Below are 27883 nucleotides of genomic sequence, written 5' to 3' on the forward strand. Positions count from 1 at the left end.
GCTTGTAATGTTCTAATCTCCCAAATCCTTGATTTCTTATGTTCATTGTTCCCATAAATTATATAGTGCTGCCAATACAAAGCAGCTAATTTTGAATCTATCTAGCGGAAGGAAGACAGATTTGCAGAGATGCTATTACATAATTTAAACTTTTTTAATATGCCGAATTTATTGAAACACTGAATTTAATATTCTCAGAACAAATCACACCTGATTTTCAGGCAGAATTCCCTCCCTCCTTTGCCCTGATCCCTGGAACTCAGATAATCCCACGACATTTTGCATGGCTTTCTTTCCAAGTACCCAACGTGCAGGCCTTAACACTTAATTTCATTAAACCTGACTCAGTTGAACGAGAATCTGGTTCTTCTTGTTCATTAGTGAGATGGTGACTAAAAAAGATAATGCTGTGGAGGGATGTTGTTGTGACTGCGGTTGCCGAATTTTGCTTGTCCCCGGCACACGTTTTCCCAGGTCTGGCTGACGCCAGGTTCCCTGAAACAGAACCCAACGCCTGTCCGCGGTGGGACAGACACAGCCGCTGCCAGGGCAGGTGCATCGCTTCATATCGAGCAATTTGGGGCAGAAAGACCGGGGTCAAAGCTGTGGTCCCCACCAGCATCCAGCTCAAAGCCCCTCAGTGCCTGCCAAAAACACTTAGGTGCGGGGTGGGCAGGAAAGTATTCTCCAAAGCATCGGCTGATGGAGCTGAGGTCTTCCCAATCGCAGTTCCCACACAGGGAAAACTGGTCCAGCTATGGAGATAGGAAACAAGCAAAAATGATGTAGTTTGCTTCCCCGATTGCTAAGGGAAAACAAGTAACATGGCTACATTCAACTGCAGACTGCTCTCCAAAGAGCAGAGGATATCATTATTGATTATTGGTATTTGAGGATACTAATTAATAATGATTAAAGAAGCACTGAAAACATGCACTAGTTTGGAATAAACGCATCTATTTTCAACAGAAAGTGGCTACTCACATAGCACTAATGGGAAAAAGACACGTTTTGTCGACTTGTGTGGTGTCTCGAAGAGGTGATATATTTGGCAGAAAGGAGAGAGTGTAGCAACATTTCACAATTGCAAAGAAAACTTTGAGCTGGCTTTTTGGTCAGATCCTCATCTGGTGTAAATCAGTAAAGCTTCACCAAAGTCAAGTTGCTCTTGGATGCTGTTGTCTTCTAGAGTCAAAACTGATGTTTTACAGAAGTCCATAGTTACACATGTTAAAGTAATCACGAGCACTTTCATAAGTGACTGTACAAGTGAAAAGAAGACAGAAATAATGAAACTGTGTTGAAAAAGTTTTCGTTACAAAGATTTTAAATATTTTTTTTTCTCCTCTGTATAATATTTGTGCAAGAGAACAAGGTCTAACAGCTGCCATTAATACAATGGAAGGATTGTAGTGGAGGGGAGAGGAAATGTATTTCCCAATCATTACTGGAAATTATGTCTCTGCTTAATTCCTCTGAGCAGCTAAGATTCAAAGAATTCTTATTTTTCCCGTTGGCCATCTCCCTTGTGTGCCACCACTATCTTTTCGTTCTTGTCATCAGTTGTCAAGTGCTCCCACGAACACACCTCCACAAGGCCTGGCAAAGGTGAAGTCCATACTGATGAAAGGCTCTCTTCATGGGGAAGCTAAATGTATACGTTTCTGGTCACAAAAAGATAAAAAGGACATCTTCCATCTGCTGATGATTTTGATGACTTGGTGGATTTACTTTCTTTCATCTCTGTAAACACAGGAATTTATTCTTCATCACCTGCTGCCAGGTCCCGTGATCTACCCTGTCACCCAGTCCGGAGTGCTTTTTTACAAAATATCTTTGTATCCCAATCTGCTTTTCAGGAACTGGGTATTTCAGGGAGATTAGGGAATTCAATGTCCAGCACCAGGAATAATGTGCTAAGTGGATGGCCGACCCTGATATAAAACGTACCCAGACCCTTGATCGTGGTTCTGGTCTTAGCAGGGAGGAAATTCTGAAGTGAGTACCTACTCTTTGGGATTAGCTGCAGAAAAACATAGACCTGATCTTCACCCTCCTCCTTCTGGAGGTTTTCTAGAGCAAGTTGATCTGGATTCCCCCAACATTTGTCTGTCTGCTTCCTTTAGTTGTCATTACACAGTCTAGGTTCGCACTTGTTGCTTCATTTGAGGGGGGAAGTATTTTTATTCCATATTCATGCAGATTTCCATGTCATTGCTGTAGTTTTCAAGACCTTCTTGTTCACTCCTGTGTAGAATCAACCTGTCCTTCTCTGACAAACTTTCTGCCTCGTTCTCAGCACGCTGAGCAGCTGGCACTCAAATTCCAAACATTTGTTTCTCCTTCTCCTCCTCCTTCTTCATCCCCCAAAATTTCTATCCTGGTGAAGAACCTATCACAAGGAGCTGGGCTGATGCAGAGGTCTCCACGTGTCCTGTAATAAGGAAAGTACCCAGAGGAAGAGAAGGGCTGACCCAGGCTTGGCAGTTCACTGAGGAAGGGGGTCTTCGAAGCGCAGTTTTCGGAGATGCTCTCCAGTAACAGCGGGTGGGCAGGTGGCTCAGCGCTGGAGGAAACTGCCCTTTTGTCTGGCTCCAAACTTGGTGGAATGGTCTGAAAGAAACACGTACAGGACCGAGAGCTAAGGTCTCAGACACACAAAAAAGGGGGTACGATATGTTACAATGATCATGAGGGTTATGCTGCCTTTGAGGAGCGGTGAATATGATCTCTTCAGTGGGAACGCTGGCAAACACATCCCTAAGGTTTTTCTGAGTCAGAAGGGGGATGCGGTTATAAAGGGCTCCCCCCAACTGCTGGAGCTTCCCAAGGTGCCGTGGAAAGTCCTGGATGGATTGTCCCACTGCTGCCAAGGAGGAGGGCCCACGGGGCACCGCACTGCCTTTGGCTCCCGCACAGCAGCTGGGCAATTTCTCATCCAGAGCAAATACTGCCAGCACAAAGCAGGAGTCCATGCGGTTGCTTCAGGGGCTTGCTGAGACAGAGGCCTTGCCAGCATCGTCTCCAGGTTCTTCTCCTTTTCAGATAGCTGCGCTCCTGCAATACGCTTTCAGAGCACAGTTCATTATTGTGTTTGAAACAAGAGCCTAATTTTGGGGAAGAGTACGGTCTGAGGTGTGTCCAGCTCTCTTCCTCCCTTCCAGAAAACATTAAAAGTAGGTTTCACCTCACCTATCTCACAGTACAGGTATTTATACCCAATTTAGCTGCTTAGACTTTTTAATAGTCTCTGAAGAGTAATTAGCAACTCATGTGACCTGTATTTACCTGCAGATGATCTCATGATCATCCCTAGAATGACACTGATGAGGTCCCTGCCTGCCCGCAAGGACAGGGAGCCGAGGGTGCCTTGCTGGGACGGGGACATCTGCACTGCGCACCCCCAAAGGCAGCTGCAATGGCTCCCACCCTCACCTTGATTTATTTTGTTTTTTCACAGTTTTATCGCTTCTTGCCCTGACAGTACGTGTTTGTGCATGAACACTAGCTGCACGCGCTCTTTATATGCATGGCCTCAACTAGATAAAGTGCAATGGCAATGCTCGGGCAAAGCACGTCTCCAAGTCTAACGCAGCTGTAGCGCCGAATCCATCGGAAAGGCCAGCGAGGCTCCTCGGGAAGCAGAGATGCCCCGCAGCCATTCAGGCTGGGGTTCACTGCTGGTGCTCCCCTTGTGCTCCTCCTGCCAGCTATCACCAGGAGACATCTTAGCCCCACGCTGCTCAGGAGAGCCCTGGCCCTAACCCCGAGCCCGTGACATCTCAGCGAGCAGCTTCCCTTGCCACTTACTTTCTCAACGTTGCAAACAGCCCGGGCACATCCGCCTTGCCGTCTGTCTTTCCTGCTGGTGCCAGGCTGTTTTCCCTCTGCAGTCACATTTAAGTTATATGCAAGTGGCTTGCCAAGGGGCTCTTCATATGACCTGTAATATGGAAAATATCCTGTGGAGAGAGCTGAGACATCCAAGTTCTCATCTTGCTTAGTGTTGACTTGGTGACCATCAGGGCTTTCTTCTGCATCTGTGCTGATGTGCGATGCAATGAGGGAGTGAGGGCTGATGAAGACTTCAGACGTCCTGTAGAACGGGATATATTGAAGAGAAGATACCAGGTAATTTGGGGCTGACTGTTCATTAAAAAGCAAGAGTTCAGTATTAAAGTCTTCAGCACCATCCTCAGCCAGCAGAAGGACACAGTCGAAGGCACTGGGGCTGGAATGGGATGGAGCAGTTTCAGCACTTGTCTCCAAATCTCCTGGAATAGCCTGAAAGAAATTTGTGTTTGATCAATAAGACAAAATCCTACTACCGATGGGTGAGAGCCACTTGAAAATCTGTCATCCAGGTTTATCAGTTAAGCTATCCATCCAGGGCATTGCACACCACCCATTGCAAGGAGATAACAAAGTTAATTATAAGATTGGCAAAACTAGAATTGTGGATTATCAGGATTTGGCTCATTATCTGAAATCTCTGGTAGCTGCTCTACCTTCTCTCATCTCTCTGGCCCAGTCAGCAACAGAGAGATGGTGAAGAATTTGCCATCAAAACTACTTTATACTACTTTATACTAATACCACATTAGCTCCTACACTCTCAAGCAGTATTTAGTACTTCAGACGGACAAAATACAAAATCTCTTGTTTTCCCTGTACTGATGAAGAGCAGCCAAGCAATAACCAAGCTTCAGCTCTAAGAACCTTGTCTCCATGTTGCCTGACTATCACAGGCTACTGCTGGCATTTTACAAAACGTGGCCTGATCCGGAGTTAAACTTACATCTGATCTCATGAGTTTCCTTGTCAGACTCCGAACTAAAGAAGCAGGATTCCCACAAGCTCAGGCTATTTAGCGTGATTTATGGTGTCCTGAAAACCTAAATCCGTGACACTTGTGAGAATTCTGGAAATGGAAGAATTTAGCGGCTGAGGTTCCAGGGCTGCATCACAAAGATGCTGGCATCACGTATCCGCAGGCAACGCAGCTGCCGGGCTTTGCTGCCAGCAAAACGATCCTCCCTTTCCCCCTCGCTCTGGTAAATGCCCATTCGTCCTTCCAGAGCAGATTGATGTCCCCCAAGGAGATGCCAGGACCACATCCCTGCCCAAAGCCTTGCCGCCTTAGCAGCCGTCCATCACATAGACCTTCCGGGGCACTCACCCACTGTATTTTTAACATTTTTTTATCTGGCAGCTCATAAATATGTATATAGAACTCATATATATATCAAAGTCTGAAGCTGCTCTTTCCCTGGTAGTTTCGAGTTTGTTGGCGCACAGCCACAGCAGGGTTGGAGACATGGGAGAATTTTTGACATATTACTTCCATCATGTCTAGAAATACTTGCTTTTAGAAGCAAGTCTGTTTTTCTTGGGATTATCCAGTAGTTGCTGGTTTTGACGACTGTCTGTTACATATATCTTAAAAGAAGATACAGACGTATCCTACAAGCCACCTAATTTTACCCGGTTATAATACCCTCATAAGGCATAATTTGCTCTGAAAAAAACTCTTTAAACTTCTCCATTAATGGCATTGGAGATCCTTAGGTGAGCAGTCATAGTTCCTAGGATTTTTTTTCATGACTAACATGGTATCTCAAACAAGAAAAATAGGGAAGAGGTCCATTCTTCTATTCTTCCCAGGTAACCACACATTTTAATCAACCATTAGCTATGACAGTCCAGACAACTTTCCTTACATAGGATGAGGATTGAACCTCTTGGTGAATGTCATCAGTTTTTATCTAACTTTTGTCTGGGTTGGGGCTGGGGAAAAAAGGGAATTCTTGTCCCTTCAGGGCTAGATTTCTCAGCTTTCTCAACAAATTCACCCAAAACCAAAAAGGGACGTCTTTTTCCAGGGTTCCACTAGGGGGAATAACGATTCAGGGCTAGTTCATCAGCAAGGACCATAGAAGTGTTACCTCTAATTTAGGAGGATTTTTTAATTATGAAAATACAAGTTGTTTTCCCACAGGTAAAGTTGTATGGACTTTATCCAGGGAAAACTCCCATTTCCCCAAGAAGAGAGATTTCAGAAAATTGCATTCTGTTGTTTTAAATTCCCCCCAGAAAAGTAAATTGTCCTCTCTGTCCCTTCAAGGACTATGGCTTCAGGATTTGGTGCAAAGGGAGTGCAGCAGGAGGAAGATGCGTTTGTCACGTTTGCACAGACACGATCACACCGGGATTGATGCCGCAACGCGGTGCAGGGACCACAAAGTGTGACCGCATTAAGGCAGCGCTGCGAGAACGCAGAAGTTGATTTGATGTTTGTTCAATGCTTAAAGCATGCCAGAAGCATCGCTCCTTGCTGGTTACCCTTTGCAGGCCTCACTTGGCGTAGACTGAACTCGGCAAGGGTTTTGCCTCTGTGAAGATCGGGTAGGAACGGAGTGTGAACTTCCACCTCTGAAATGCAGGAAGCTCTGAAAGGTGGTGGGAAGCAGCCCGGCTGCCGTCGACAGCGGCGAGCACCCCCGGCACGCGGCAGATGGAGTCCAGACCTGCCAGACCGCAGCCGGGAGCACCGGGGCCGGGCTGCGGCACTTCTGCGGCAGGAGGAGGCCAAGGAGGGACGCGGTGGTCAAGATGGGAGGGTTGGTGGTTGTCCTTTTGGCTTGCGCGAGCTGGGAGGAGCTCCGAAAGCCCTGGAGCCACCAGGGAGAGCTTCTCCTGCTGGACCAGAAGACCAGAGACCTAAGGAGCTCAGCGAGTCCTCGGGAGAGATTTCAAGGGACAACTTCTCCACAGTGAAGTCTGCGTCCTGGAGGATGTGCTCTCCGAATCGAGGCCACGGTCATGGGGACACGGGGACAGCCCTCGTGGGACGCGTGAGCCACCCCTATTCCTTCCAGGAGGTCTCGGCAAAGCCCGGAGGGGACAGATGAAAGCCATCCTGCCCTGGGAAGCGCTGTCCTCGGCAACGCCGGGCCGAGGCGTGCGGAAGGCAGCCGTGCCCGAGCTGGGTTTCTAGCAGAGAGGCCACCGATGGATGCTGTCCCGTGCTGGAGAGCCTGTTTCACCGAGTCCTGCGCAAGATACCAGGAGCCAAAGTGACATATTTGAAAGACAGGCTCGATTTCAACAGAAATAGCATCAGATAAATACATTTTTATACTAATCACTGTGAAGGCAGTGATTAGTATGAATTTCATTATACCAAGACCCAGAGGAATGCTATTCCCTTTGGTTTACAAATGCTGAAGGAAATGTATCAGTTGTGCCTTTTAAGATGTTTTCAAGAGCCATATATTTTGATACTTAAAAAAAAAGATTTATACTGTAAATATGTGGAAATTATAGAATAAGACTTCCTGATATTTCATATTAAAATAGTTACAATCTATTTTCCTATATTCAGGTTTAAAATATTTTTTGCTGAATTATAGATGATTTTTCATATTACTGTACCAACACATATGTATTTTGGTTTTTAATTGGCAAATGTAATCAAGTGGAGCAGTTCCTTTGACTATACATTAAAAATGTTCATAAACAGCTGAGTAACAGAGAAATTCGGAATGAGATTCATTCCCATATAGTATTTGATCTATTTACTAAAATTCCAGAGCTCTGAAGTGCAGAAATGATTTTGAATGGACTATATTGTTATTCATCCTGTTTATCATCCTGGTTGCTGCCTGAAATAAAGTATGGTTTATTATAATGTGATTTCTCAACTGCATCAGCGTGATACACCAACAGTTAATGAAGCGTTTGGGCACCAAAAACCCCAGTCTCATTGAAATTCATTAACCGCAAAGACTCTGCCAGAACTAATTGCTGTCAAGGTTGCTCATGCATACGTCTTAGTTTAATTTCACGAAACGACAGAGCTGATACTCGTACAAGCAAATGTTAAAAAAAAAATCGTCAAAGGGGGAAAAGAGCAGTCTTCCACTTTTTCTCCATGCAGTTGCATTTCCAGCTCGCGCACGTGCACGGCGCGGCCGGAGGACGTGCTCCCTCCGCGCGGGCCCTGCGAGTGCCCCATGCCTCCGGCCGGGAAAGCACGCAAGCAAATTACCGCAGGTTTCTCTCGTGAACTGACACTTCTGCATTGCCAAGAATAGCTGGAGGATTTGAACAGGTTTTTTGTTTTTTTTTTTTAATTGAAATATGACATTCATGTGCACAGGAAATTAAGAAATGATCATGGGAAGGTCTTACGGAAAAGACAGTGAACCTCAAAGGCTTTGAGTGCGTTAAAGGAGGAGTGAGAGCACGCCTGTTCTGCGGTCTCCAGCGTGCCCCGAATCGCTGGGGTCTGGGCAAGGCTCTGCGTGAAGGATCTGCAGACGGGAGCAGACAGGGATGAGCACCAGCCCCTGCCCTCGGAGGTGTCTCGGGTCACCCCTTGCCCCAGCACCTGCACCGGTGTCCCTGGGCGCCCGGGCAGCCCCAGCCCGGGCCTTTCCTGACAGCCCTCGGCAGGACGAGGCACAGCTCAGTCCTCCTCCCACGTCCCCAATTCCCATCCGTGCCGTTTCATGCAAGGGACACTCTTTGGAGCCGCGAATGCTCTTCTGCGAGAAGAGCTTTGCTTTAAAAACACTTCTGTAGTGAAAAGCAACTCATTCGATATACCAGGAAGGAAAGGAGAGGAAACTGTGAGCGCGGTTTGACTTTGTGAACCCAGGGACTGCTTGAAGACATTTGTCGAACAACTCAATTCACACGATGCTTGTGCATTCCTGTTGCAAAAGTCAGCCTACGCGGATCGCTCCAGACGCGACGTGCCAAAATACTTGTGCCTGACCCCAAGGCTTGATGCTGGCTGTTGCAGGTGGGTTATGGCTCCACGGAGAGCTGCCTGAGGTGTAAGCAAGGTCGCTAATTAAGACCTCAATACAACTTTCAGAGGAAGGATGCTCTCAGCACGGCAAGCCCCAGCACTGCAAGTAGGAGACAGCCTGCTTTCCAGGCACCTCTTGGTGCCGGCAAGGCAAACAGCCCATCTCTGATACCTGCACACCCCGAACCAGCTGCGCTTGCTCATCTCAACCTCCTCCACAGTCACATTTTGCCCCCGAGATCAATGGGAGCAAAGCCTGGCCTTTTGCGCAGCCTTTCAGCATTCGCGGTAGCGATTTCCCTCCGACCTCTGTGACTTGGCCAGCAAATTTAACAAAGACGACTTTTATTATCTTACTGAAAAGCCTGGATGCGCTGGTATGTTGTGCTTGCTGCATACACATTTTTAAGCATTAGTCATGCCATAACATCTGCTTTTTATTGGTAATTACCCTATCCGCATTTTAATAAGAGGTAATTCTTAAATTTCTCATAAAATATATACGGCTCAAGGGAAAGAAGGTGAAAGGTTTTGCAAGCCTCTCACAGCCACAAGACCAAAATGAGTAGAAATAAATCCTTTCTGAGCAGAAATGCTACAGCCACTCACGACAGCGTGTACCGGGTTGTATGTGCGATTTGCAGTCGGTATTTGTCCTAATTGTTCGTGCTCTGCAGAACAGACATGCAAAGTCTGCGCTGCGACCCTTCTGGGTGCTATTAAAGTGCTCAAAACTAGGGCCCTGGTCCTAAAACCGTGCTGCCATGGATATCCCCTCCTGTGTGTAACTCAGCTGGAATTAGCAGGAAGGAGGTTCTGCAAGATCGGGCCCGAACTGGGGAACAGTAAAAGTTTGCAAACCGTTTCCAAGTGTTTTAGCCTCTTCAGAATTGCAAATAGGTGTCCGGATTAATGGACCATAACTTGTTTTCATTCATACTTATTGTAGCCTTGGTATAAACTGATTCGAAATGGTATGCCTGAAAAATGAATCACGTCCTAAGTGGAAGAGCAGTATCCAGATAATACATCATGAAAAAGACTTGCAGAGTTCCATTAGAAGCGTTCAGTTTGTTATTTTCCAGGGTCTCCATGTAGAGAAGTGTTACTGCGCTGCTTTTGCAACACTAGAATTTGGTTCTGTAACTCCACAGCACGTTTCCAGGGATTTTTCCAGCAATTCCAGACAAGGCAGTGACAAATGACACCTTTGCAAGGTCATCCCCGAATCTTTGAAAAATAGGACACTTTTTCAGTTGCTCCTGCCATTTGCTGAATGCCAGCACCCAAGCCCATATGGAGCATTGTGTATGGAGCTCATTGTCGATGCAAATGCACACAACTAGTTTTGATTAAGAACAAAACACAGAATTGACTCAAACTGCCTTTTTGCTTGAAAAGCTTCAAGCCTCTCATTATCATCAGGGTTTCTTTCAGGGCAGGAAATTGGAATTTCCATAAAATAATGCTGAAAGGCACAGGGCAAAGTCAAAGAACATTAATGTTCAAAACAAATGGAAGGGTAAACATGCAAAACAAATTTGGGGACACTCAGCTAAACATTTAGGGGCATGTTATGCCATGTGGGTTGTTTAATTGATTCAATACATGTTAAGAGAGGCCTCTGGGATTCATATGCACAATAACTTATAGCGATCTCGTGGGGGATTATTGCACTGATTAGCCAGGACGGGTTTGTATCGCACGCCTGGACGGCGCGGTTTGCACATGACCAAGGAGCTGCAGCTATTTTCAGCGCAGCTGGCCAGCAAAGACGGTCTGACGGCAGCATTTGTGGGTCCAGGCTCATTGCGGCGGAGCCAGGAAGACTTTGTGCAACCGCGGGGCTGCCCTGAAGCGCTTGGGAGGGTTGGTGCTTCCGAGGGCCACCGCCAGCCCCGAGCACAGCCAGCACGCAGGCGGGCCCGCGCCACATCCCCCTTCCCGGGGACGTTCGAGCTTGCTTGGAAAATCCCTGTGCCAAGGGAAACTGGAAAATGGCAGCTACTTTCTCTGCTCTTTCAACGCTGGGAGGAATCTGGTTAGAGCCTCTTCGTTTTTATGAGGTTGATTACAGCCAGGGCTGGCGGTGCTCCTTACAAACAAGTTTGTTTGGTATTTCCCCATGCAAGAGCGTGCTACTGCGCTGTATGATGCCACGGGACAGTTTCTGTTTTCTGGGAGGAGGGGAATAAAAGGAAGGACATTTTTGCCTAGGATCATATTAAAAAGATGTATTCCAGCTACAAAGACAAGCTCTCAGAAATTAGAAAACTAGGGAGCTGAAGTTACTTTGTCCCTGTTTTTCTGCATGCTTTATAGTCCAGGTTTTAATAAAACGAGCAGCTCCTATTTCCGTGTGTTTCCTGCATGCCTTCCCAGCTCGGGAACAAGCCCCTGGAGCTCTGCGTTCACGTCCGTGTGATGCGACTGCAGAGAAGGGGCACTGCTTTTAAGATACCCTTTTGCAGAGGATAAGCCACCTGCGAGCAGACGAGAGTCTGACAAGTAGGTTGTACTTGCTTTCTTCTGCTCTCAGGTGATAGTATCTGAAAAGCAGTTGTCTTTGAGACAGATGCTTACAAGTGTTGCTTTTGCTTCCAAATATCTTGGAAATAAGCACATGAAAAACATATCCAGGAGGAACGATGTGAGGGAGGCTGAACATCCAGGCAGATGGCTGCAGGATCAGAGTGGGGTCTCCTAACTCGAAGAAATAAAGAGCATTCTGGTTCCACCTTTGGACGTCACCCTCTCACTCTAAGGAGTGAAATGAGCTTCACAGATCCACCGCTCTGTATGAGCAAGTCTCTTTTTAAGCTAGAGACAAAAAGTCTGATCAGAACCTGGGCTTAGCCATCCCGCAGGCGTTGGTGGCTCATCCCTAGCCTCGTTACAGCTAACGAGCGTTACAGGCGCCGCGGTGGGGCTCGGGCTGATTATTCCTCGGGCTCGTCCATCAGCCCCTTCCCCGCAGCAAGCCCCTCTCCCTGCTCACCAATTAATCTGCAGTGCCCCTCCTAGGCAAGCAGATACCTGACACAAAGCGCCTCCCAAATCACCGCGCTTCATTATCTTCAATTTGCCCCATGACAGTGACGTGGGGGACAAGTAGCTGGAGAAGGCGCAGCAGAGCGAGGCCACTTCGGCGAGACACCTGGGTGGGCGCTGAGGACCAGCGCCAGCAAGGGACCATGTGCCATCTTCATAACGTAACTTCCTAGCCTGACGTGTTTGCTTACACCACCTCAAACAACCCCGTGAAACCATCGTCCTAAACAACACACCAACTGTTCCTTCTCAGGGGGTTGGTGATTCCAACACCAGCTCCCAGCCTCACGGATTCCCGATTCCCAGAGTATCAGCAGTGGTCAGGAGAAGTGATGGCAATGCTAGAGACATGGGGAGCCGCACGGAGGAGCGGATTTTCCTGCTGGGGAAATTCCCACCATCTGGGAGTTGGAGACATGATGCTGGGGAGAGTGAAGCCTTGCAGAGGAAAGAGGGGCGGAACAGACAGGAAAAAATATGCCAACTTTCATGGTGAATTGTGGTGCATTGGAAAAAATACTGGAAAACATATTTTCCTTTTAATAGTTCCACCTCAAATGAAATATCACCGTATCTGTGCAGAACACCACCAAATGCAGGCAAGTGTTACAGCTGACAACACCCAAAACCAGAAGTCTAAAGCAGAGAGAGAAGATTGTCCAGGACTGGCACTATAAGGTTTTCTTAAAACAAACGTAACTCTGCCTTCACACTGGTAGGTGGCAGAGAAAAGCGAGCTCAGCGTGTGCCTGTGTGTGCTTGAAAAACAGGTCATCTTCGAGACACGTCATGGAAACCTTGGGTAGACATGAGCAAACAGCCCCAAGGGAGTCATTTGTCTTTGCTGTCAAGAGGAAAATTAAGACTCCGGGGGACACAGAAGCCGGGTTTGATGTGTGCTTGCAGCAGGAGGCAGATGGGTCAGCATTCCTGCCTGCCACGAAATCGTGTGCCTTCCCGGGAGGAAAGGGACTGTGTGAAGTGTACACCTGTAGGGAGGAGGCAGGGCACGACAAGATGAATGGTGGAAAGTCCCTAAAATTGAAAAAGTGTCTCTTCTTGCTTGCGTATTGACAAGAACGACCTCTCCCTAGAAAGGCTGACTGGTTCACAGGGAGCTGGGGTCTCTTCGTTGCTCTGTGAGCACGTTTGTGGACGAGCACGGGTAGCAGCTCCATCTGCATCAGCCTGTAGCAAGCAGATCGGAGATCCGGATCTCCCTCCTGTATGTATCTGGGGCCCTGGTCCTGGACTGGGTGCTCCTTAGCAAACGGAGTGTATTAGGGGAGCCTGAGCACATTGTCAGGTTTAGTCTCCTCCAAAAACAATCCAGCTCATATGCTGCAGGACCACTCCGTGGTGGAAACCAAATTGCTGTAAGCAGAAATGACCGAGATGTTGCTTCAAAAGTACTTTCCTGATCCTAATGACAGCCCTTATGTAGACAGACCCATACTGTTCCTACTGGTTAGGAGAACATTTCTCAACCTATAGAGGCAAAACCTGCAGCCAGTCACAAAAGACAACTGTGGGGGGGTTTCAGCAATGAGCTCTACAGGAATTTTAGCTCTCTCCTGCCCTCTCCATCCTCTCACCAACTGGGAAAGCCCGTGTCCTGTGATGGGGGAAGATACACAGCCACACAGCCCCCAAACCATACTGCATGACGCCCAGCCCCAAAAAGGGACAGAAAATGTAAAATCTGTTACAGCCAAAGCCAAGAAAATGTTGCCCCTTCTATATCCTAGGAGCTCTTCTAGACTGAGTAGCTTGTCATCCTCTTAAAACACGTGCACGCACACACACACACACACACAGAGGAGATCTGCTAATTAAAATCCTGGATATATTTTTTAAGAGAGACACACCCAGGTCAGCTGTGCAATATATATTTCTATTTGAAAGCACAACTTGACTCCTCTGAGCAACCCCCTTCAGCCAGTGAAGATATGGTGAGCCATGTCACTAGTTTTACGAAGGGTTTCGGTGCTTTTTAATCAGATTTATTTCAGCTATAAAAGATCAAATCTGGTAACTAATGTTCAGCAGGGTACAGCTGAGCAATATGTGGTCTTGGCTTGCTAATAAAAAAAGGAAAAAAAACCCTTTTCTGATCATATGTCAATATTAATAACTGCCAGTGCTGGAGAAAAGCCACAGACGGACTCCAAATTCTGAGGTCATCTTAAACACTAACAAAGGTTTTCAAATTTTTTAATGAAATTAGAGTTTCTTCATCAACTTTTTTCAGCTTAAGCAGTGAGGGTGTGCTGAGGTCTTTAAGTGTACTTTTCCTGCAGTTCTCACTTAATCACGGCTTCCAGGAGGGATCTTTACAGAAAGCACCACGTATAACGAGGCACACCAGCGAGTGGCAGATTTTGGCAACGCTGAGACCTCTAAAGAGACTCGAGGTGTTTATAGACATTTCAGCCATGTTAGATCTTAAGGGCTAAGCTTTAAATTCTCAGCATCCACAGCTGTTTCGAAGCAGGTAGGCAAGAAAAGGTAGGACTAAACACTGCCTGGGTCCCTAAGACCAGTCCCAGGCCATTGCAGTCACCTCTGTCATTTAATTCTCGGGAAGGGAAGAGTCCCTGCTTGGTAGCAAACCTTCTCATTATAGGTCCTCCATACAGACAAAGTGCCCTTTTAGAAAAATGTTAAAATTAATCACATCTTGTGAGGGCCAGGCCTGGGCAGCACGGTGCACGGGCACCAGCGGGATCGGCACGTGCAGGGCGGTGGCTGGCTCCGAGTCCAAGCCTCCGGCTGCATCTGCCGGCCAAATGTCCGCGTGCCCAGCAGACAGTCCCCAGCCTCACGCAGGGACGTGCAAATGGGCAGCACGTCTGGGAGGCCCTTTGCTGCAAGGCAAGGCACCTTCTCAAACCTCGGTTAACTTTTAATAGTTTTTTTATTATTATTCTCCCTCCTCTGACACAGTATCCTCACAGGCCGTGCTCAGCCACCCCTCTCGCCTGGCCCCGATGATGTGTCCCCTCCTGGCAGGACTAGATCTCACAGCAGAAGGCCGGTACAGTTTCCAGACATTGGCTTTCTTGCTGAGACACTTGCAAGACGGATTGCCAATTTGCTCATGGGCTTGGGAAATGAGGAAATTTGGGAACAGGGACTGAGCTGGACTCCCCAGGCTGTTTTCCTAAGCCGGCCACCAGGACACGTTCCCATTGCATTTCCTTCCCCCAGGTCCTTGTCTGCTCTTGAGGAACGTACCCCCTGTTTGCATTTGAGCACAAAACAAAAACGCACCTAGCTGGCATCGCAAACCCACAGCGCCAGGCACCCAGCCCAAAAAGGCCGCGATGAACAGCATGACAGCCTGCTCACGAGCTGGTGTAATCAGCCCTGTCTGCTGCTTCCCCTCTGGCTCCCTTTGCTCCGCAAGGTATCTTGGCATCTTCCAAACCCTGTGTTCTCACATGGTGCCAGTGAGACAGGGAAATACTGCCTTCATTTCACAGGGTTTTTACTGCTTTCATTTTGCTAGGACGGCACACATGAATTGTCTGAGGTTGCTCCCCAGTCCGTCCCCATCAGCCCCTCCATCTCCACCCTGGACCCCAGCTCTGCTCGCCGCTGCTGCCATTTCTGCTGACTGCAGAGGACCAGACTCAAGCACTCGGGGCCCCAAAGGCTTTTTGTTATTTGCCCTGTCAAAGAATTAAAAAATAAATTAAAATGAAGCACCTTCTCGGCACGCCCATGGGAAATACAGCAGCAAACCTCACCTGAATATCCAGTCTCGTTTTAGCTGGATATGTTTTGTCCGAAGTTGTGCTCACTTTTTACAGGAGCGAGTCTGCCCGACGAGGCGGCGCGAGGGAAGGAATCGTGTTCACCCACACGACGCTCAAGCGAAACCTGAATTCAATTTCCACCGCCTCTCTGCACTGGAAACCGGATTTCAGTGTTCATACTTACACAATCCCGTAATAAGAAAATCTGCCACTGAGCTGTATTAGGCAACAAAAACAAATTTTTGAATCCTACAAAAATGCGATTAACTATTTTTAAGTCACAGATGCATCCAAACACATATTAAAAGCACATGACAAATTCACGTTCTGTCTGACGGAGCCAAGGCTCGTGCTCGTGCCAGAACTAAGATTTGGAAAGATACCTTTCACACTGCCGGAGGCTCCCTGCGAGGCTGGATCTGCAGGCCTACAACGGGGCTCTGAGACGGGAATCTGTTCGGAGGGATTTGTGGTTTGGTTTCTTTTTGTCGCTGGTGTTTTGCAACACCCTAAGATGTGCTGGTGAATTTGCAAACCATAAAAGCATGGAGCACGGGTGGGTGCCTGCATCCAAGGACCAGAACAGATATTTTTGGTGTCAGCCCGTTCCAGAGAGGTTTTCAATGTTATAAATTAAAAAATAAAACAAAATAAAATAAAATAGAGGGGAAAAAAATCCAAACAAGCAACAGCTGTTTGGAACTGGGCCCTAAACCTGAAGTACATGAGTGGTTTTCAGACAAATGTCAAGAGGCAGTGACAAGAAAACACTCTTCACAAGAACTCCAGGGTGATTTCTAGCTATTCGCCTTGCAGGCTGGACACTGCCTTTTTGTCCAGCGATATGAACTGGGCCATTCCCAGGGATGAGAGACACTCGAATTGCACAGCCACTGCCACGTCTGCGTGTGATGGGCTGGACTGGCGCAGACCCCAGTGAGGACACTAAAATAATTAACCACGGGGCTACGGGGGTGTCTGGTGCATTGACCCACCACCAGAGCCCGGGTGCATCCGGCGGGTGCCTTCTCCACCCACTGAATTCGCAAAGTGTCCGTAGAAACATCAACATCACTAACTTATCAGTGCCAACAAACCCAAGACAGGAACAAAGCGAGGCAGCAGAAGAAAAGGCAGCGATGCTCGACAGCTGCTGACGGCCTCCCATCAGGGAGCTGTAGACATTCATTTTCTTCAAGTCGAATTACAAATATTAGTTTGTTTGGATAGGTATTTGCCCTTTGGACAGCCATATTTTTGTTTTGAGCTTGAGGAACATAAATTACAGCCATGTAAAGCCCAGGCTTACATTTTACTTCGATGACGTAAATGAGTTCCTAACTTTCAAAGGCCAGCTGTCCCTTACAGCAAGAGGTAGCAATTATATAAAATTCTTTTATTGCATAGAGGTATTTTCAGTCCTTTAAGTTTATGTGCCCCAGGTGAAGCAATATAAACAAACTGTAGCTGTCACGATTGTGTTAATAATGGAAACTGCATTTGGGAAGTTTTAGGGATAAAACCTATAACTTTATACTGCGAAGGTGTCAAACCTTTCAAATGTAAAACAGAGTGCAGCTGTGTACGGCTCAGAGAAAGGTTTCTGAAAAGCCAACATTCACAGTCTCTTTAAATATAGAGATGCAGTAGTTTCCAGGCTGTAGCCATTAGCAAGAATTTCAGGAAAAAATAAGGTTAAAAATTCATTGAAATGGCTCTGGGTTTTTGCTAAACTTCAGATATGCAAAATGAAATCCACTCCTAACATCACTACTGAAACGCATATTCTTAGCTGACGGCAGCAGTGAAATGCTGAGGGACAACTTGAGCATGGGCACACCGAAGGGCAGTTGTCTGGGATGGCCCTCAGCTCAGGGACCTGCTCCATCAGCTCCCGCACTGGAGTTTTGTACCGTGGATTTCGAGTCCCTTGGCTTAAACTTTGAAAACAGACCAGGCAAAGCAATTGGTTGCAACTGTGCAGGCAGCTGGGTTTGCTTATTTTCCCCCACTGCAGCAGACGAATGGAGAAATGACACTACCTTAAAAGAGCTGTTTGAAGGTTCAGAGCTATCAAGGCGCAGTCCCTAGAGCAGGACCCGTCACGAGGCCCCATCACGAGCCACCCAGGGCTGTTTGAGGGTGTCATTAGGCACCACCATAGTTTCTTTTCTGGGTGGCTCTTGCAGAAGCCCTCTTCTTGTCCCAACAGAGACATAAAAATTCCTGGCAAGAGCGCTGTTGGAATTGATAATGTTTCAGTGAGATAGTTGCAGTGTTGACATGTGCATTCACGAAAGGCCTTCCATAACCCACAAAATACAACAGGCTTTTTCCAGCAAGAGCAAGAAACAACCATTTTAGGCATCTGGATTGATTCAGGAACAGAAAATCCAAATGCACTCAGGTCTCGAGAACTGAGTTCACACCAGCATAGGGTCCAGCTCCTTCTCTCCTGCTGCCTACCTACACTTTCGGCTGCTGCCTCAAGAGGAAGCTATTCTGTAATGCAGAGCTTGTTCAGACCCATATCCTCATCCCACATAAAGGTCGGGGCATTCACTATTGCCTGTCTCCTGCCCCGTGGGGATTTGGCTTGTAGGTGCTCCGACCACGTATCAAAGCTCTCAGAGACTGGAGAAGGGCGAAGTGCAAATACTGCAGCCCGTTTACACAGGTGCTGGGTGCGGCGGGGCGCGGGGCAGCAAGGTAAGGCAGGTTTGCAGCAAGGCTCTCGACAGATTTCGGGGCAGAGAAAGAAAGGTTGGGATGCCATTCATGGCTCTCATTTGGCAAACCGACCAGGGGAAAAAGTGAACTTCAAAAGCCTCCGTTGCACAGCTGATGACATTTAGGAAGAAAAGAAAAACTGTTGCTTTTTTAGGAGATTTACGGATGTCATCTGTGTCCATGGGTGTAATTTTCCATTAAGGAAAAAAGAATTTCAGAAGCAACATATGGACCATGCAGTAAAGGAGTTACCATAGCAACCAGCCTCCTAAAAATCCCTATATATGTATACAGAAATCAAATGCATGTAATAATTTATGGCCTCATGTCTGAACTCATTTATAAGTCCAATCTTTCTCACATTTTCTTTTTTGCCTCTTAAAAGTCTAATTCATGCTTTAAACATCGGCTTACTGTGCTGCTTTTGAACCTGCACGCGTTTTGCAGTTGAAAGTCGAAAGCATCATGACTGACAGTCACTGACAACAGAGAGAAATCTAATTTAGCTAATTCAAAATACTTACTTTAAGCATGAAAGAACGGTTACGGGCCCAGAATGAATTAAGCTCTAGGAGCACAGCTGAGATGACATTCAGGCTCAGAAAATTTCAGATGGTATAAAAAAACCAGATGAAGGGCTGTGAACTTTGGGAATGTGTTTCAAAGAAAAGGCGATCTAGGAGAGCAGAAGGAGCTGGGGGATGACAGCCCGCTCTCCTCCACGCTGCGTGGCCCCCGCTCCAGCTGTGGCACCACTGTCCCCCGCAGCCCCAGTGCTCCTGCGACCACTGCCTCTCGTTGGCGGCTCTCGAGAGATCTTCCTCCTTTTCTGCTGGACATCTCCGAGCTGTAACAAAGGTGGATTTATAACATCCAGTAAAACGAAAACCCGGCTGTTGAGAGTGGAGGCCGGGATTTGTAGTCAGTGCCAAAAAAGACCTTCTGACACAGCTGGCAGCGGGAGGGGAGGTGCTTCGAGCTCGTCTTCCAGATCCTGCTTCAAAAGATGCTGCAAGGGGACAACACCTCACTCGTGTCCCCTGCTGCGTCACCATGTCCTTTTGGCTGGCCAGGAGTTGGGGGCATTACTCGTTAATTCAATGTAAATTTTACAGACAGGTCACTGTCTTTAAGCTGACAGTCTTAAACGCTGGGTTCAGTTCGAAATCAGCAGTGAAGCGTGGGGTCCTGTTACCCAACAGCCCCCAGTAGGATTCAGGTCCCATTTGGTTATACCTCGAGCTGGGAAAGGAATCAGTTAAGTGAATAATAACTGAACAAGCTCTGCCTACCTACTGGTGTTACGGGGGGGACCAGCAGTGAGCTTCAGCACATGCTCTCACCAAGCAGCGTAAAGTTTAGTCTGCTGCAATTGCTTTTTCGTCCCACCTGGCTCCCATTACTGCTCGTGGGAGCTGTCTTTTTGTGCGTTATGCCAAAGTCCGAACTCCTGTTTGTGGGATGCTGCGTCCCTGGTGTACAAACAAGACTCCTTTCATCACAGGAACAGCCTGTCCAAGGAATACATTCACTTCCATTTCAAAATAAATCATCTGAAATGGTCAGTGAGTACCTTGCTCGTCGCTGAGAGATTTCACAATCACTCCTGCTTCCAAACGCGGCTCTCACGCCTGCTCTGAGCAGGGGCTGCTCCAGGCTCCACGCAAAAGCAGCCGAGTGCGGCCTTTTAGCGGTTCTGTGCATGTTACCTCCACTCACATCCTTTTAAAACACTTCCCAACTGCTCATTCATTTACATTCCAAAGCGAGTTGAGCAGTTGGTGAGAAGACCGGCAAGAAAGAGGTCTTGCAAATGGCTCTTCTGACAGAGTGCATCGCTAATACTCTTAAATAGACATTTATCCTGCACTGAACTTTGTCAGAAAGTTAATAAAATCACATTCCCAACTCCCTGGAGCACTTGTTCTTGATGAGAGCTATTTCCATCCCAAGCTTCAGCTCTCTGCCTTCGGCTAATTTGTGGCAAAGTTGCTCAAGAGGCGACTGAGCCATGATTTTTCTGATGTGAGCAAAGATGCATTTGTTCTCCCTGAGCAGAGATCAGTCATGTTAGAGAGCAAGATCAAGGCCTAGACTGTACTTAAATCTTTTTTTTCAATCTGAATGTAAAATTAGTATTAATCTGAATAGTAAAACTAGCTTCTGCTCAAACTTCATTTTACTCTTCTGTTGCACAGACCCTTGCTTTCATCTTGCTCAACCTTAAAATGGAAGACATCTCTGGGTGAGAGCCCAGATGGGAAACTGTCAGCCGAAATGGTGGCAGTCCCAAGCAAAGAGGACATCTTGAGAAGGGGTGCTGCGATGAACACCGCTCGCCTCTCCCCACAGCATGCACATCCACCCTGCGGAGTTCATACCCCCGCGGTTCCTCCAAGGATGGCGAGGACAGTCCTCACTCATCAAGAAGCCCGGCAGTGCTTGAGATCTGGTTTTCATAAGTGCACAGTGTGTGCCGTGAAGCCGAAAGGAGGGTTTGCAACTGAGCTTCTCATGAGTTTCACATGCTTGGCTTGGCTATCCCTTCCAGCACAGCGTCCCAGGAGACCCAGCGCAGCCAAATCGCTGGCAGCGCCGTGGTGGCCGGACGAGGAGAGAGGGCGTCTGTCACCGTTTCCATTACAACTACCTATTTTCTGCACTGTCTCAAAGGACCGTAACTCTTCACTTCTGCCTGCAATGGAGGCCAGGAGTTTTCTGCCTAGAAGAAATTCACTTGTTTTGTTCTTTTGTTTGGACGGTAAGGGAGGTTCTCCTAAATAACGAGGGTACAAAGTCCATGTCACATCTGGATCAGGCTGGATCACACCGATGCCCTGTCTGCTTGGGATGAGATTTAAATGGGTTACGTCCAGCATGATGTCCTGTGATTTACAGCTGCCTTCTGGGGGGCAATGGGGAAGAGCCACAGAGCTGGGGGTTACAGGAAGGGCCTTCCACCTTGTCGCTCTGCCCAGGGACCGCAGCTGGTGACACCAGTGCCGTCCACCCCCTCTCCCAACCTCAGCTCCGCGGGGGTCGTTCACTGAAGGCTTGCGGTGCAGAGAGGCAGCACTGTCCACAGGGATGGAAATGGCTTGTTGCAAAACATTTTTTCTAGATCACATTAAGTCATAAATAGCAAAACAGATGGCTCGTAGGAAACACGGGCCTGAGCACTGGCCCGTTTGCAGGCCACGGGAGAGCCACGCTTGTCACTCACGGAGGGATGCTGCGGTCCCACCCTCGTCTCACGGAGACCCTGGGGTTTTACGGATGATATGATGTTACGTAAACGTTTCTTTGGAACAGCCGCTCTTGTTGCTTATGGCTATATAATATTCTTTCTGGTGCTTGGACACAGAACATTTTTCCTTAACACTTTGTTCATAAAAAAATCCCTTAACACAGGGAATGGCACACGTCTTTAGGACTACAACTGAGAAATAACAGTTTTGAATAGGGCAAAAACACAAAGATATTTTAACTTCTGGCAACAACAACAAAGAACCAGCAACAAGAAGAGGGCAATGACCAATGTCTCAGGACCGGGTATTTGGTTTCTTGCTCTGCAATAGGATTCCTGCTTGATCTTATATGAGTCACTTCTCTCTTGCCTCACTTTGGCACTTGTAAAAAGTAAAGATAAAAACTTGGATACTGCTGCACTCCCTGCTTTATTGCAAGAGAGAAACAGTTTAGAGGCACAAAGATGAAGGATTTGCACAGACCCCTGCGACAGAGAACATATGGACTGAAACAGCAGAGACCTTCTGCTTCACAGAAGAATTACTGTACACACAGACCACGGGTTTTTATAAACGGGATTTCCTAAAGATGAGTTCCACTGTCTGCATGTAGGATGACAAATGTGAGGTTTAAACATTTTGATTCCTGTCTGTTTTGTGTATTCCAGCTTCTTCTGCTGAAGAAGAACCTGCCAAGGTTGAGGCTCTGATCTGTGATTTGCACATAGAGAAGGCAACATGCAAAACCTGCTGCCTCCTTTTGAGCTGCTGGGCAGAGTCCATCTATCCTCAGCATACAAGATCCTGAGGGCCCAGACTTATCAGAAACAGCAGGCTTCCTGGAGCACACGGTGTGGCTCGTGTCTTTACCCAAGTCAGTGTAGCAAAGTCTGCCACCACTTCTGGACTCAGTTCAAGAAAGCACCTCTAGGAAAGCACTTATATCTCCTTTGGCATGAGATTTAAACACATGCTCAGGTGCCTCCTTGAACAAGGATGTCTCTGCACAAGGTGATGGCGAGAAGCTGGTGCAGCTCATTCGGCAAAGAGCCTAGTATGCAAGTCTCCCAAGAGCTGGCATCACGTCCTGCTCAGGCCGACGTCCCCACGCTCCACTGCCACAGATTCAGCCCCAGGCTTTTGAAGAGAGGCCACTCATGGGACAGATTTCAATGACCTTTTCACAGCCCTCCCCAGGCTAGAGATGCTGGGCTTGAGAAAAGCCATTTCCCAAATGATTTCTTAATGTTTGAATCTTCAGGCGAAATTTGTCATGCTTTTAATTTATTATAGGAGAAAAGGGGAAGCACTGAAGGTTTTATGATTTTTAAATGTTCTAACATTTATTTCAGTGTTTCAGTTTTTACTGCAATTATCTTTGTGGCAGAGGAAATTTCTCAGAACCAAAAGCTAATGTTGCTTTCAGCCACTAATGCATTTTCAATTAGTGTTAGCGAATGCTAAAACTATCCTTTTGCTGCTTCAGAAGTGGAGAAAAGCATCTGGTACGCGAGTGTGCAACATCAGAAGCAAACAGTACTGAAAATACACCTTTTTTACTAACTGTCTCCCTTTTAATGGGTCATAACTTCCCTCAGTCGATTTTCTCTTGAGCTGGAAGTCTCTCTGCAGGCTTCTGGGTAAGTGTTTTGCAAAAGGCCATTTAATCATTTTCAGACACAGGCTTGTAAAAAATATCTGTTTCTTCCACACTGTTCTAATCAGAAAGGCTGAATATGCATCTCCTGCAACAGCTATTCAAATATACATTTCTTTAAACACATCCATAAGTGCCAGGTTTTCAGTGTAAATCAGTGTGGTTCCATCAGCAGCACTAGTAACCTGCAAACTTGTGTCATCAGACGGTCTGGGTCTCGCTTCAGGGCTCCATGTTCTTCCACGCCACGCCTGAACCTCAAATGAAACGTTTTATGCTCTTATACAGCCACTTAACTCATGGTTCTTGGATCTTTCCCCCTCGGTATTGTTAATAGTTTACATCCACTCCTGGCATTATATGGTATTTATTACAACTGTGGAAGTCACCACATCCAATGAGTTAGATCATGTTACGACACTTCCTTGACCTCTCTATCAGCATGAGAATAGCAAAAGGTTGATTGCTTAAGTGTGGGCAGTTGTTTCTTTATTGCTGTATTTCAAGTAGAAAATCCTGCACGAATTTCATGTTTTGAAAATTAGCGTCAATGTAAGGACCAGCACAGGAAACGTGCTGCTTTGTGTTCTGAGATTTTTATTGCGTAATACTTCCCCTGTGGACACCTGCTACTCGATTCCTGTGTTTTTCCTCTCTAGTGATGATGCCTGAAACGCGTTCCTCGGTTCGCAGCCCTTTTTCTTTGCAGAAGACGGAGCGTGCACCTTCGCGGGGCCGAGCCAGCCCGTTGCGCCTGATGGAGCACGGCTGTGCCGAGGCCCCGGCCAGGCCGGGCCGCACACATGTGCGCCGGGCTTTGATCTCCTCCTCCATCGGCGGCCGCGGCCGGCCCTGCCCTTCCCTTTCATGTGCGGAGACGGGGCTCCGGAGAGAGCGGATGCGAGCCCTGGCCGCACATGAATCGCCGCGCGGCGCAGGGAGCGGAAGCGCGCTAGCAAACAGGCTCTTCTCGCTGCTGTGCGATCACCTAAGAGGGAACTATTTCGATTGCTAAAATCCTAAGTCAAAATGCGATTACGTAAGGCTAATTATCTTTACAGAGTGCATCAGTGAGTTGGGAAATAATCTCCTCGACAGAGATGTGAACTCTGATACAACCCCTCTCGTGATGCAGAGCCATTTGCTGCAATATGCGTCCAGACACACTGGACTTGCTAAATAAGTTTTTTTCCCAGTTCTGTTTATCTGGGAATACATTGGGAGGTGAAAACATCAGAAGTCTTACATGACATGACATGGCTTGTCCCATCATACAGATAGGGGAAACAGAGACTAATAGGGGAATAAAAACAGCAAGAACCCAAAGACCGAACAACCAGGACAAGGGAAACATCCTTATCCTGGAGGCAAGACGAACATGTTAGAATAACATAAAAACACAAGAAAGGCTACGGTGGGCCAGACTGAAGGTTTAACTACTGCAGTAGCCTATTGTCAGCTGTAGCCAGCAGTGTGTGTCTAAGGACCACAAGACCAGGCCACAGGACCTATGCAAGCAAATGCCCCCAGGCCTTACTTCCCCAGCTTGCAGGCTGCTTTTTCATTAAAAACTCCACATCTCATGGTCTGTTTTGTTCCTTTACTTCCCCAAAACATCTTGGGTCACTGTATGCCCCAGGACCCACAAAAGGGAACCTCACAGGGACAGCAATCAGGTCCGGTAAGGGATCCCCTCCTGCGCAGCACGTGCCATGCAGCCTTCACGCCCAGCAGCTGGAATCGCTGGACTCGGGGACGGCAGCATTAGTCACCTCTGTACCAAGGTCCCCAGAGCAGTTCTGCGTTTGTGAAATGTTGCGATGAGTGTTTTGTTTCTCTTGGTCACATAAATCACTCTCACTGGCTTGGCACCGCTTTTCCACAACAAAGAATTCCCAGAAAAGGGGAACCCTGCTGACGGGTTATATAACACGAATGGATGATCCTGCTGGCCACATGGCATTTGCAGCACTGAATATTGTTTTTCTCCAGGATACAACCAGGATGCTAACAAAAACAACACATGGAAAACCTCACAGTAAGTCCCAGTGTCTGTTGAAGAGTACTTAGCTCTGGTCTGGGTCCCAAGGCAAACACAGATACACCTCAGATAACTATCAAAAGAGAACAACTCAGGCTTGAGAAGGAAAGGAAGACCTGTACCTGCACAGGAGACCAAAACAGCAGGTCACGGCTGCACACGCGGGGCTTACGGCGCAGGAAGGTCTCCATCTGCCAACGCAGTAGACCCTGACCCTCCCTGACGTCAGTGCCTTGCCAAAGCTCCCAACCAACACAAGCAGCAGAAAAGCGAATTCTGGGCACCACGAACCAAAAAGGGAGAAAAATGAAGCCTCCCTTCCTCAGACTAGACTGGAGGGAATTAAGGAGCTATTTTTCCAGCTGGGAGTGCTGCAGGCAGCCTGGGCTAAGGCCTTCACAGGCACCACCAAAATATTTTGACAGACTTTCAAGGGCAAGTTTCTCTAGGGAAGAAAATCCCGTCTTCCAGGTTAGATCACAAGAAATGACGAACACCTTTCTCAGCTACAAAGCTGAATATTTCATGTCCTTCTTCAACGGGCAAGTTTTGTACTGAACATGGGTGACACAATACGAGCATCCAGAAGCACGTCCAAGCAGACAGATGAGAAAAAACCTTGTTTTTTTGGCAATTCACTCAATGGAGAAACAGGTGACTGAGCACAAAATCACAGCAAGAAGAAACTGAAAAAGCAAATCCTCGCTACAGCAGAAACATTTCAGACTAGCTTCACACTATGCAGTGTGCTAGATGGCACACCTACTCTTGCGTGCTCTAGCAGAATTTTCCCAACTGACTAATATGGGTTTAATTACATTTGTTGGTCTTTATTCCTGTAATTTTTCAGAGGAAAGCACTAAGGAACTATAAGTGGATAGGAAATTTTTTGGTTAGGCTCTTTTTTTCTTTTTCTTTATTTCCATCTCAAAATATCTCTGGCAACTTATAAAGGACTTTTCCGTTGATATTGGCCATTCAATATGTGCTTCTGAGATTTAGGTTTGCCTTGTGATATTTACCAGTTTTCTCTATGGAAAACTGTATTTTTGGACAGACTGTAGAAATACACCCAAATTCAGAACATAGATTTCAACATCCCCCAGTTCAAAGAATGTCAGATTCGCAGCTGATCTGTTTTCCAGACTTCTCTCTGCACTGTGAGCTGAATCACAGTCTCCCCAACGGGAGACACTAACATCTCTCTGGGAAACATGCCCTCCATTTGCAGGACAAGGTATAATCAACCTGGAGAGGCACCTTTGACTCTTGGTCAACTGGTTTTGGATGAAGGGAATCACGGCTTCATTTAACTTTGCAACTTACACATATAAACCAACCAAACAGAAAAATCAGAAATCAGAAGAAGCTTTATAATAATCAGAAAAAGCCTTCTGATTATTAAGGGAAAAGATCAGAAACTCCTTAGTGGGGTATTTCTGCATGCCAAGAGCTTATAATTGCACAGAACAAACCTTCCCAAACTTCATCTAGGATTAAAATTAACTGATTCTTCCCTGCAGATTCCAGTACCAAACCTGTCTCCTCTCCAGTCCCTCAACTGCAAATGTAATTAGTGACTGGGGAGCAGGAATGGGAGAAATTCTTAAATTAAGCTTGAGGAAGCAGGTAGCAGCCTGCAAAATGGAGTCTGCCCAAGTGGTCGTTGCCAGCTAAGACATCTTATTTGGACTCTTTTCTATTGGAGAAATCGTGTAATTCCTCTCACCACAAACTTATTCTCTACGGGCCTGATCCAGAGTCCACAGATGTCAAAGAAAAACTTCCAGGGATTGAATTTCCTGTTAGTTAGGTGGAAATCAGGAAAATCCCATCCTTTCCATACAGTCGTGACTCCAGAATATATGCGCAGCTTAGCTCTGGCCACTTGGTTTCAGCCCCACTAAAGAACTGCGCTGCTTTATGTCGGGGGTTTTTCAGTAGATGCCTTCAGAAAACCCTTAGCATCCCTCATCAGTGACTCAGTGGCTTTACACATCTGTTTACTGTCTTCTTTAGTGAAAATAGTGTCCCCATCACATCTCACCAGGGACTCTCATTTTCTTCAGAACTCAGAAAGAAACAAGTGGTTCTTCAAGGAAGCCGTAAACACACTAAATTAACAACATGCTTTCGGGGCTTTTTCTGCTGCAGACTGTTCTAAGAGGAGTACTCCTAAATTAGGCAACCTGCAATAACTCTTCCCAAGTGCCGTTTTAATTCTACCGGGAAATCTGAGAACTGTGTACAAGCTCCTTCAAGTGCCACGTCAGAAAATGATAAATACGCATGAATTGCCTGCTTTCTGCATGGCGCATTATCTAGCTTTGCTGGGTTATATATGGAATGCAAAACATATCATAATCACAACAGTGAGGAAAGAAAATGCCATCAGGTCTCTGAAGGCGACATGGTTTGGTTGTGGTTGATGTTTATCATAGGCAGAGAGCAATGTAGCTAAAGGCACCCCCTGACCAGCATGGTCATGGTATTTATCAGTTGTTTATTTGTTTTTCAGACTTTCTTGTGCTGAATTTTTTCTATATTGTGTGTCTAAGCCTCGGTAACATTTTGAAA

The sequence above is a fragment of the Dromaius novaehollandiae genome, chromosome 15 (assembly GCF_036370855.1).
Source record: "Dromaius novaehollandiae isolate bDroNov1 chromosome 15, bDroNov1.hap1, whole genome shotgun sequence".
Lineage (NCBI taxonomy): Eukaryota > Metazoa > Chordata > Aves > Casuariiformes > Dromaiidae > Dromaius > Dromaius novaehollandiae.